The sequence below is a fragment of the Schistocerca piceifrons genome, chromosome 9 (genome assembly GCF_021461385.2).
Source record: "Schistocerca piceifrons isolate TAMUIC-IGC-003096 chromosome 9, iqSchPice1.1, whole genome shotgun sequence".
In the NCBI taxonomy this organism is placed as follows: Eukaryota; Metazoa; Arthropoda; class Insecta; order Orthoptera; family Acrididae; genus Schistocerca; species Schistocerca piceifrons.
In genome coordinates this window covers 116,146,062-116,158,754 of record NC_060146.1, presented here as the reverse complement: position 1 = coordinate 116,158,754, position 12,693 = coordinate 116,146,062, and the positions used below count along the sequence as shown (strand labels likewise).

Sequence of the window (12,693 nt, the reverse complement as noted above, 5' to 3'; positions counted from 1 at the left end):
CCTTCTTTGGGTCAAACAGATTGAAGGTGGCCTTTATTGTCTTCTGTTAGGTGGCGAGGAACCCAGCAGGCAGCCGGCATCTGTGACCGAGCGGTTCTAGGCGCTTCAGTCCGGAACCGCGATGCTGCTACGGTCGCAGGTTCGAATCCTGCCTCGGGCATGGATGTGTGATGTCCTTAGGTTAGTTAGGTTTAAGCAGGTCGAAGTTCTAGGAGACTGATGACCTCAGATGTTAAGTCCCATAGTGTTTAGAACCATTTTTGAACCCAGCAGGCACTCACCACTGAGTGTCCCATCTGATGGACTAGTATGTTATCCAGTTGCGCAGCGACGTATTTGTTTGTGATCCATCGAATTTTCCTTCAGACTTTGGAGTAGATCTCTACTTGTCACCTACCTCAAGAAAGTATAATTTATGTAGCACGTTCACTTCCGACCGCTTACGTGTGAGAATGAAATATTTATTGTGCTGGCAAAGGTGTCGCCAGCACACCGGTCGGCAAAGATGAAGCAAAGATCGATAGTAGGCGCAGGAGCAAGCACGCAATTTCGATCTGTATTGACCACCTTCAAACATGACGGTTTGTTAATCATATCAAGTTGGCACACGTAAAAATGATATGTCACAATAATGAGGCATATAAAGGTCATTTGTCTCATTGTTGCAATAATATCATTTTTACATAAACCGACTCGATATGATTAACAAACTGTGTGTGGCTACGTCTGCAGATGGTCGCCACAGATGGAAATTAATTATCTGGTGAATAAAAAATCTGTGTAAAAAATTAATATACAAATCCATATTAGAGAGTGTGGTTCTGTATGGAACGGAGACCTGGACAATTAGCATGAAGCACATCAAAAAATTACAAGCTCTAGAGATGGACTTTTGGAGAAGATCGGCAAGAATCTCCAGGAAAGAAAAGATAAGGAACACCGAAGTAATAAGGAGAATGGAAATAAAAGAAAGAATATATGACGTAATGGATAGGAAGAAATTACAGTGGTACGGGCATGTACGACGAATGGAGAAAACCAGAATACCAAAATTGATACTGGAGTGGGAACCGGAGGGGAGAAGAAGAAGAGGACGACCTATGACCACCTGGCTCCAAAATGTACAGCACACAATGACGAGAATGGGCGCAGAGGAAGAAGACACACAAGATCGAAACACCTGGAGAAATATTTTGAAAATATAGTTTAAGTACGTTTATTCTTTATATCCGAGTAAATTATTACGTTGGAGATAAGCCTCTGTAATGAGGAAAAGCTCAAAATAATAATAATAATAAAAAATCTGTTTGCGATCTGTAACTGAAATAAAAATACTAACTGAATATCTTCTCGGATCACTGGGAAAAGGACGCTAGGCGGGCGCCCCCCCCCCCCCTCCCCCCCCCCCCTCCACACACATACACATACACACCACACATACACATACACATACACACCCAGAGAGATAGGGAGAGAATAAGAGAGGAGGAGATTGGCATAAATTTCTGACCAAACATCTTGCACTTGCGCCTCTCGTTCATCAGGGCAGGTGTAACTCAATGGAGGACGAACAAGTTGTGTCCAGGATGCAAGTCGGATAAGGGCAAATTCGCTACGCCACGGAAACTTGAAGAACGACAACTGAACGTAAATATTTTCTAACTCAAACGCGTTTTCTAACTCACCGAACCAAGTAAACAAACAGAAAAATCGTTATATCCGAGTTTTGCTCCCTTCTGGAAAAAATTCTGCGGACGGCCATGAACTTGACTACAAGGAGTGATGTACCACTCACAGCCATGCACGAGGTGCGCTCAATAAGTAACGCAGCGCTTTCCTTCGTCGGGCAACTTCGATTGGAAAAATGCAGAATTTGCTGTGCGGCATCGTGGAATATTCCCATTTCGGCCCGCATGGTTTCATAAACTTACGATAGGTGGCCATGCTATACGTAGCATTCAAAATGGCGTCTGAAACGGAGGAGCGTCCCCAGTAGAGAACTGTAACTGAGTTGCTTTTGGTGGAAAACCTGAACGTCGCAGATATTCATAGGCGCATCCATAGCGTCTACGGAGACCTGGCAGTGAACAAAAGCACGGTGAGTCGTTGGCCGAGGCACCTGTCATTGCGAAAATCTGCCCAATTTCCGGCGTGCCGGTCGGCCGCACACAGCTGCGACTCCGCCAGTGTTCAAACTTACGGACACTCTCATTCGAGATGATCGATCTCATTACGCAACTATAGCTCGAGAAATACTAAACAAAGACTATTCTGGTCGATGAATACGACATAGAGAGCTTGTCTGTTGGCCAGATCGCTCCCCGGACCTCACGTCCACTGACTTTCTAATGGGAATATATGAAGAACAAAGTTTATCAAGAAATGCCAGCCACATCCGAAAAATTATGGCAACAAATCAGGAATGTCTGTGCAGAAATCAGAAAAGAAATGTTAAGGCATGCTCAACTGTCTTTTTGAAGCGAGTTTTTGGAAATCCATCGAAGTTAATGGTCGTAACGTTGAGCATTTACTTAACTGAAATTGTTTTATGTGAACATGAGTTACGCATGTGCAGTGTACAAGTACCGTACTTGTTGTTTATAAATGGATGCCAATAAAGACAAAGTGCGTGAAAATCATTTGTCGTCTCATTTGTCCAATATTACATCACCTTTCACCCATATAGGATAGATATACTACAGCTTTTACACTCAAAACTGAAAGCCCTTTCCATTTCTGTACAAGAAAATACACCATCACATTCACAAAAAGTAATTTTACCCTGAGAAAACATTGAAAATGGCATTTTAAGGACGAGTTACTGTCACTCTCTTATGTCCCCTTGTGATTAATGCAAATTTTGTTTGAAATCATTACCGATTTTCCCTTTCGTTTCGGAGCAACATGGGTACGACGTTATAAATGCCTCACCCAAACAGGGCCCTCAACTCCAGACTGCAGACAACCTTATTCCTTGAGAAAGCAACCCTGTCATAGACACGGAAGGCCAGAAATGAGATGTTACTCACTCCATTGAGTACTTAGGGAGACAGTGTAGCAGACATGATACAGGATTAGTGGTGTAAATCATTAAAACAAACGCGTTTGTCATTGCGGCGTGATGTTCTCACGAAATTTCAATCACGAACTTTTTCCTCCGAATGCGAAAATATTTTGTTGATGCCGGCCTACATAGAGAGGAACGATCATCGTAATAAAATAAGGAAAAACAGAACTCACACGGAAAGATATAGGTGTTCGTTTTTTCCGCGCGCTTCTCGAGAACTATTGTGAAGGTGCTTCGATGAACCCCCTGCCAGACACTTAAGGGGTAAGACAGGATGATGTATTACGGAATTCGAATGTATATACATTAAAGAATTATTCTCCAAAATGTTATGTGCGAACTCCAAAACGCAACGATTCTGTGAACGATGTTATGAACACAATAAGCCATTGCCACAAGTCTTTATCGATGCCATCACCCCTGTTTTACCGCTTTGAGTAAACCTGATTTACTGGAGCGTTGTTTTGGTGGTTGTTTGGGCGGTTTTACTCAAAATGGGAACGCAAGTTTCAATAATTCCATATGGAGATACGCTCCAAAAATTACATAAGCCTAAGCGAAATTGTCAACAATGCTTCGAATTTGGCCGTATGTCCATTCAATGTAGGGCATACTGCATTAATGCACGTGGGAAATGCCCTTCGAATTAAAATCGGCGATGAAATGCGCCGATTCTGTGAAGATAGAGACCCCAAGGCGATGCGCTCAGTGGCGGAAACGGCTTTCAGGGCTTATCATGTCAAAGTAGCAGAAAGCGGCCATCCGCTAGCCGCGGCGATAATCATTGTGGACCAGGCATCGATGATATCCCTTAAGTTTCAAGATTTGTCCCTTGTTTTTATATGAAAAAACTTGTAGAGCTTTAAACGCGTTTATCTCAGCACGATATTTTTCGGCATGGTTGTCGTCGCCCATGCTACAATTTTCATCTCATTTTAATGATTTTTTGCCTCCCTTGAAAAAAAAAACACTCCGTCTACAGGCCACAAGTGGCGTATCGGGTCCATCCGACCGCCGCATCATCCTCAAGGAAGGTTGCGGATAGGATGGGCGTGTGGTCAGCACACCGCTCTGCCGGTCGTTATGATGGCATTCTTGACCGAAGCCGCTACTATTCGGTCGAGTAGCTCCTCAATTGGCATCACGAGGCTGAGTGCACCCCGAAAAATGGCAACAGCGCATGGCGTCCTGGATGGTCACCCATCCAAGTGCCGACCACGCCCTACAGCGCTTAACTTTGGTGATCTCACGGGAACCGGTGTATCCACTGCGGCAAGGCCGTTGCCTTTGGTCTCCCTTGAAGCAAACTGAATTCTCGTAGTCGATTTTTTATTCTGATATTTAGTATTCTTTACAACCAAAAAAAATAGGGGTCCATGATTGGCCATTTTTTTCAAATATCTATAATTTCGCCAAAAAATCTTTTTTTCGCAGATCCATACGATGAACTATACGACATCTGAAAGGATCAGGGCGATATGTTAATTTCCTGTTCCAGATAACCGTAACCGGAGATACAGCGACAAACGTCGATCTGCCTCCTTTCAGAGATGCCTCGGGAAAATCCCAGTTACACAGTAAAGATAATATTTTTCAATAAAATATATCAACAAAAAGTTCAGTGTACGTTTTATTCGTTGAAGGAAACCCCATCTGTCTACTACATTCCAGGCTGCCCATAAATCCTTAAGAGTAGGAAGGGGCGCATAGCTTTTCCGAACAGCATTTTGCAAGGCATCAAATATATGCTCAATAAAGTTTATTTCTGGGGAGTTTGGTGGCCAACGGAAATGTTTAAACACAAAAGAGTGTTCTGGAGCCACTCTGTAGCAATTCTGGACGTGTAGAATGTATAGCATTGTCTTGCTGGAATTGCCCAAGTCCGTCGGAATGCACTATGGACATGAATGGATGCTTATGTACGTATCACCAGTCAGAGTCGTGTCTAGACGTATCAGGGGTCCCACATCACTCCAGCTGCACGCGCCCCACACCATTACAGAGCCTCGACCAGCTTGAACAGTCTCCTACCGACATGCAGGGGCCCATGGATTCATGAGGTTGTCTCCATACTCATACGCGTCCATCTGCTCGATAGAATGTGAAACGAGACTCGTCCGGCCAGGCAACATGTTTCCAGTTATCAACAGTCCAATATCGGTGTTGATGGGCCCATGCGAGGTGTAAAGCTTTCTGTCGTGCAGTCATCAAGGGTACACTAGTGGGTCTTCGGCTCCGAAAGCCCATATCGACGACATTTCGTTGAATGGTTCGCACTCTGACACTTGTTGATAGCCCAGCACTGACATCTGCAGCAATTTGCGGAAGAATTGCACTTCTGCCACGTTGAACGATTCTCTTCAGTCGTCGTAGGTCCCGTTCTTGCAGGATCTTTTTCCAGCCGCAGCAATGTTGTAGATTTGATGTTTTGTCGGATTACTGATATTCACGGTACACTCGTAAAATGGTCGTATGGGAAAATGGCCACAGCATCGCTACCTCGGAGATGCTGTGTCCCTTTGCTCTTGCACTGACTATAACACCACGTTCAGACTCAAATATTGGTAATGTGCGATTGTAGGAGCAGTAAGCGATGTAACAACTGCCCCAGACACTTGTTGTCTCGTATAGGCGTTGCCGACCGCAGCGCCATATTCTGCCTGTTTACATGTCTGTATTTGAATACGCATGCCTACACCAGTTCATTTGGCGGTTCAGTGTAGATGTAGATGTTGGTAGTCTATAGTGTAGACGACATGATTTTACCAGGCAGTAAGGGAGAAGAGAACGTCGGACTTTTCTTTTTGCGGTTTCCTTTCTTTTCTATTTTCGGCCGCCGCCTTCTCTGCTTAGTCTCGCTGCGTTCGCGGCAGGCAGGGACAGCAGTGGGCGTGATCTCCGGCGGCGCTGTCCCCAGAGCATCGGAGGCCGCTTTGTGACAGAACAGCCAGAGAGAGAGAGAGAGAGAGAGAGAGAGAGAAGCCAGTGGGTCCCTCGCCTGCCGGCCCGGCGCGCCGCCTGGGGGCACAATTACGGGACAAAGCGGGCCTCCGCTACTGCTGCTGCCCGATCGATACCGGAAGCTGCCGGAGGCGCACGAGCCGTCGTGACGTCACCAGCGGGTCCCGTCTGCCGCCGGGTACACTCTAGACTGCAGAAGAGAACATCTGCGGCCCGCTAGCACACTGCGTCTAAGTGAGGAGCCTCATACGTTGTCAATTACGTGGCCGGTCAAGTGCCAGTGATCACGTGCGGGTTTCAAGATCGCCTCAGCTAATCCGATTTCAGATGTTCCATGGTTTCCCCATATCACGTGCAGTTCCACAAAGTATATTAAAAAACTAGAAACCCGCCTCGATTGCGAAAAAAACACCTAGTGTTAACCTAGGTTTCGGCGTAGATAACTACACCTTCTTCAGAACAATAAAACCCACAAGTGCCTAAGAAGACCTTTGTCAATGATTGAAAGAACACCATAGCAATATATTTATAAGCAAAAACAAGGAAAACACAAACAGTACATATGTACAAAGTCAAAACTACTACTTAACGGTGTACGCTCCACCTCACACCGGCCCATGCTCGATGGGCCATGACCCGCCATAAACTGCAGCCAGAAATGGTCGCTCACTTACACCCCCGACCCGCTACCTATGCACATGCGCAAGACAAGGGAAGTTACTTGAATGCGCACGCGGATACGAATACGAGAAAGTTTATAAATGGGCTAAATAGCCCATATATTCCCAACCGCGGATCAACGTATATCAAAAGATAGAATGGATAGAATAAGTGACGGGCTAAATAGGAGACGAAACCTAAAAATAACCGCACGCGGTTGCTTATGCTAGGAAAGAAAATTATATATGAAGCTACCTATGACAACAGGAGGAACTCTTAAAAACTATTCCTAAAGCCAATAGTTAGCCGGCGGGGGAGGCGGGGGGGGGGGGGGGCTGAGGGGACTATCTAAAGACGTCGTGGTAATAAAGATAAAGGGATAAAACGAGCGGTGTTCAACAGGCTAAAATCACTTTCATCGTAAAAGGAGAACGAGGAAAAAAAGAAAAAAGATGAACAGCTTGACCAACCGCGCTCGCCAATCAGCGCACGCATGTGTAAATCCCCAGATCATCAGATTTACAAGTATGAAGAACAAATTAAAGGCGCGAAAGCTTCAAAAAATTTTCTCTTTCTTAGTAGGAGTTGGTCGTTAAGGATATTGTCTTTATCATGTTGCAGATGCTTAAAGATCTGCATTTCTTCTAAAACATCCAGTTTTAAGTCCTTAACCTCGGCATGAAGTAACTCGATATTAACTGGAGGGCTCGGCGCATGAGCCGTTTGCACGAGGTGTTCCGCATAAGTAGAGCCCTTAGTAACATCACCGCTTCTAGTAGGAATATGCTCTTTATACCTGAGACCCAGAGCTCGTCCCGTTTGCCCGATGTAAAATTTTGGACAATCCGCGCATTGGTTAACACTAGGTGCTTTTTTCACAATCGAGGCGGGTTTCTAGTTTTTTAATATATTAACCAACGATTGCTGACGCGCTGCTATGTTGAAGGTTCTTAAGTTCCACAAAGGTTCAGCATAATTCTAGCAGGTAGTCCTAGTCTCTCTCGCTCATTTTAGGGTTCCATAATTCAATCTTTAAGGGAACCCTTATAGGATCACGTTGTTGTCCATCAATCTGTGTGTTTGTCCCACTGTTCAGTTCTTTTTTTGGTCAGGAACGGGTAGACGTAATCATGGACTGTGCGGCTGGTCTCGGCGGAGGTTCGAGTCCTCCCTCGGGCAGGGGTTTTGTGTGTCTGTCCTTAGGATAATTTAGATTAAGTAGTGTGTAAGCTTAGGGACTGATGACCTTAGCAGTTGAGTCCTATAATATTTCACACACATTTGAACATTTGGGTACACGTATCGAGCTGACATTTATTTCACATACCAAGGTTTACAGTCCCTTGGCGACGTGAAAAAAATCAAGCTTCTAAGTCGATGCAAGCCAGTTTCGGCCATTTATACGACTTATTTCGTTATTCACTCATCAAAATCTATAGTGTACTTTCCGAAAACCGTGAAATTTGGCAAGAAGGAAGGGCAAAAACAGACATAATGTCTTATAGGATAACAGCAATCAGTGATTTTATAATGTTACTTTAAATCCGTCTTGATTGCAAATTTTTTTATTATTCATATGACCGGTTTCGGTTCATTCAGAACCATCTTCAGATCTGATATTTAAGTTACAGGAGTAACCCGTCCAATTCAGCATGTGAAAGTTGCTGAATTGGACGGGTTACTCCTGTAACTTAAATATCAGATCTGAAGATGGTTCTGAATGAACCGAAACTGGTCATATGAATAATAAAAAAAATTTGCAATCAGATGGATTTAAAGTAACATTAAGAAGGAAGGGTACAACTAAAGGAAATAATCTGAAAACGACAAATCTGTCATTACATCAGACAAAAAAAATATTTTTTTTTCACATTTCCGTCCGTCCGTCCGTCTGCATGCCGACCTGTTAAGACTACTTTTCCTCAGGAACGGGTTGGTATACAATGAAACACCAAAGTAACTGGTATGGGCATGTGTATTCAAATACAGATACGTAAACAGGCAGAATCCGGCGCTGCTGTCGCCAACGCCTAAATAAGACGACAAGTGTCCGGCGCAGTTGTTAGATCGCTTACTGCTGCTACAATGGCAGGTACCGTCGACGGTCACGTCAAACAGTCTATAAAACAATTGAAAACATCGAATTCACCACGTCAGCTGCAGACAAGAAGAAGAATACTGTGAAGAACATTGCTGCCACTGCACTTGTCGACGGACCATGTGTCTTTCGTGGTTGCAGATTGAACTTCAGCATTGACATCAATGATTCTTTTACCCATGGCAACGGATGGTTAACTGTAGCCATTGTAAGAGGTGGCACTGGTGTTCCTTCTGTTGGTGGCCTGGAGAGTTTCGTCGACAGAGACATTATTGCCTGCCGCACCTATCATATTGGAGAACTTGCAAATAAAGACTTTGGCAAATCTGTTTATATGTCACCTTCCCCACTATCCCTCTACACCCGTAGTAGACGTAAGATATCTGTAAATGAATCTGTATTCATTTGGATTAAAGGCAAAGGTGTATGTGAGTTTTAACGTGGTGTTATAGTCGGCGCACGAGTGATGGGACACAGCATCTCCGAGATAGCGATGAGTTGGGGACTTTCCGCACGACCATTTCATGTCAGGAATCCGGTCGGAGACAAATCCCGCGAGAACGGTACCATCGACAACTGAGGAGGATCGTTCAACGTGACAGAAGTGCAATCCTTCCGTAAATAGCTGCAGATTTCAATGTTCGACCATAAACAAGTGTCAGGGTGCGAAGCATTCAACGAAATCATCGATGTAGGCTTTCGGAGCCGAAGGCCCACTTGTGTACCCTTGATGACTGCACGACACAAAGCTTTACGCATCGCCTGGGCCTGTCAACTGGAAACATGTTGCCTGGGTCGGGCGAGTCTCGTTTCAAATTGTATCGAGCGGATTGACGTGTACGGGTATGGAGACAACCTCATGAATCCATGGACCCTGCATGTCAGCAGGGGACTGTTCAAGATAATGGAGGCTCTGTAATGTTGTGCGGCGTGTGCAGTTGGAGTGATATGGGACCCCAGATACGTCTAGATACGACTCTGAAGGATGGCACGCGTGCAAGCATCCTGCCTGAACAACTGCTTCTATTCATGTCCATTGTGGATTCCGACGGACTTGGGAAACTCTACGGGGACAATGCGGCACCCCACACTTCCAGAATTGCTACAGAGAGGCTCCAGGAACATTCTTCTGAGTTTAAATCCTTCCACTGGCCACCAAATTCCCCGGGCATCAACATAATAAAGCATATCTGGGATGCCTTGCAATGTGCTGTTTAGACGATATCTCTATCCCCTCGTACTTTTACGGATTTATGGACAGCCCTGCAGGATTCATGGTGTCAGTTCCCTCCAGCACTACTTCAGACAATAGTCGAGTCCATGCCACGTCGTGTTACTGCCTTCTGCGTGTTCGCGACGGCCCTACATGATATTATGCAGGTGTTTCAGTTTCTTTGGCTCTCCTGTGTAAAACTGAAATTTGTGTCAAATATTAAGGTCTACGTTTTTTTTTGGCATTGTACTAGATCTGTGCTTCTGCCTCAATGCAGTAAAAAAAGTATGGCCATATAAGTCGCATATGTTGATACTCGCAAACTCAAAATTACCAAAACCTACAGACGGACTACAGGTAGAGCCCGGTGATTTAGCAGCAATGTGCGTGCCTGGAAACCAGGAGGTCGGTGAATCGAATCCCGGCAGGACCGCGATTTTTGTGTCTTCGTTTTAACCTACCCTTCACCTCACAATAATGTGAGAAATCCGCATAAAAGCCACGTGTTTGTTATTCCACGTCAAACCACAGGTCCTCTTTCCCCGGTTGGACAATGGGTACAGCTTCATATAGATGTACTTCGTTACCCTGAAGTTCACAATTAAGTACCTGGCAGAGGGTTCATCGAACCACCTTTAAACTACTTCTCTACCGTTCCACAGCGTTCTACAGCGCGCAGAAAAAACGAACACTTGAATCTTTTTCGGGGTGAGCTCTGATTTCTCTTATTTTATTATGATGATCATTTCTACCTATGTAGGTAGGCGCCAACAAAATAATTTCACACTCTTAGGAGAAGTTCGTGATCGAAGTTTCATAAGAAGATCGTACCACAGCGAAAAACACTCCAGTTCATGTATCGTATCTCTGGCACTCTCTCCCTTGTTTCGTGATAATACAAAACGAGCTGCTCTTCTTTGAACCAGGTTAGCAAGACCAAGTCGCCGAAGTGGCGCCCAATAGGAAGACTTGCACCACACCACGGAGCCTTACGAAAGAATAATTATTACTGTTATCAGCTATATACGTAATTAAGAGTGTACGGAACGCTGAGAGCGCTTGTCCTACTCGCATTTGTCCGATTTATTCTGGGTAATCAGTGTTCTGACTGGTCTGATGCGGCCCCTTACAACTTCCTCTCCTGTGTCAACCTCGTCATGTCTGAGAAGCACTTAAGCCCAACTCCTCAATTATTTGCTGGAAGTATCCCAGTCTCTGTCGTCCCCTACAGAGTTTACCGTCTTCATCTCTCTCTACTACCGTGGAAGTTATTCCATGCCAACTTAAAACGTGTCCTATCATCTTGTCCCTTCCTCTTGTCGATATTTTCCACACGTTCCCTCTGTCGCCGATTCTGCGTAGATCCTTGTCAGTCCTTATCTCAACTAAACTCCTCCCGAACAGGCCATGAAGGCCCAACGGTACCGACCGGTCGCCGTGTCATCCTCAGCCCATAGGCGTCACTGGATGCAGATATGGAGCGGCACGTGGTCAGCACACCGCTCTCCCGGCCGTATGTCAGCTTACGAGACCGGAGCCGCTACTTCTCATCAAGCAGCTCCTCAGTTTGCCTCACAAGGGCTGAGTGCATCCTGCTTCCCAACAGCGCTCGGCATACCGGAGGGTCACCCATCCAAGTGCTATCCCAGCCCGACAGCGCTTAACTTCGGTGATCTGACGGGAACCGGTGTCACCCATGCGGCAAGGCCATTGGCCCCTATCTTAACAGTCCACCTAATTTTGATCATCCATCCATAACACCCCACCTACTCGGATCTCTTCTTTTCTGTTTTCCGACAATGAACGATTCACTTTCAGACAATGCTCATGACGAGTGATGGCCTCATTCTCAACGAACAGCTGCAGCTGCGAAATAAAAACTTTTTCGACTGTATGAAGCCATTGCTTGATCTTTGATTCAGATTTCCTCTTGCAGTTCATCGAAATGTTGTTTTCCTGTCACGTCTTTGCTGTTTTCTTGTATGTCATAACTAACGTTTTTACGTTACAAAATGTATCTTTATTTAAAACAGATAAATATGGAACTTCATCCTGTTATTATTAATGCTTACGTTATGCCTGAATTATCTGCATCACAATTTCATGTGTCTAATTTTGAATGTACAGTAGCCTAGTAGTTTCTGCGGCTACTAGATGGCGCTCGTAACAACACCATGTTTACTTACCCACACTTTCTAAAGTGAGCACCTCAGTCTTGTTGCAACCCCTGTCCACAATACGAGCAGCCCTTAGCGGCTCGCCATCTGACAAGTGTTCATGACGTCGCCTTTCCGGCTGAGATCTTTTTTAATATGTGACTTGTAAGTACTGCATCTTTTCGAGTCAGTACAAACTTCAATTTTATTAATGTACTATATATCTAATGTTTTAGTACAGTTAGTCTAATTCTGAAGACGACGCTCATAGTAGCGTCGAAACCAGGTCAATTTTGACTTAATATTTGTGACCGAGGGCTTATTTGTTACAATATAATTCTGACACGGTCACTGAACCATAGCAGCTATGTTCAAAGTTACATGTAAGAAAACATGGGCAGAATAACGTAGGAAAAGCCTTAATGAGAAGATGAAGAGAGTTTGGAAGAAGAAGAAGAAAGCAAGCACATCAGCGAAATAAGTTCTGTGGCTGGGCATAACGAAGGGGAAAAATAAATAAACAAACAAATTAAAAAAT

General features: G+C 44.7%; 2 pseudogenes; both read right to left on the bottom strand.

Moving 5' to 3' along the window:
• Positions 1-4,235: 4,235 nt before the first annotated feature.
• Positions 4,236-4,353, bottom strand: LOC124717604 (annotated as a pseudogene).
• Positions 4,354-11,596: 7,243 nt separating this feature from the next.
• On the bottom strand, positions 11,597-11,714 carry LOC124717474 (annotated as a pseudogene).
• Between the last annotated feature and the right edge of the window lie 979 nt (positions 11,715-12,693).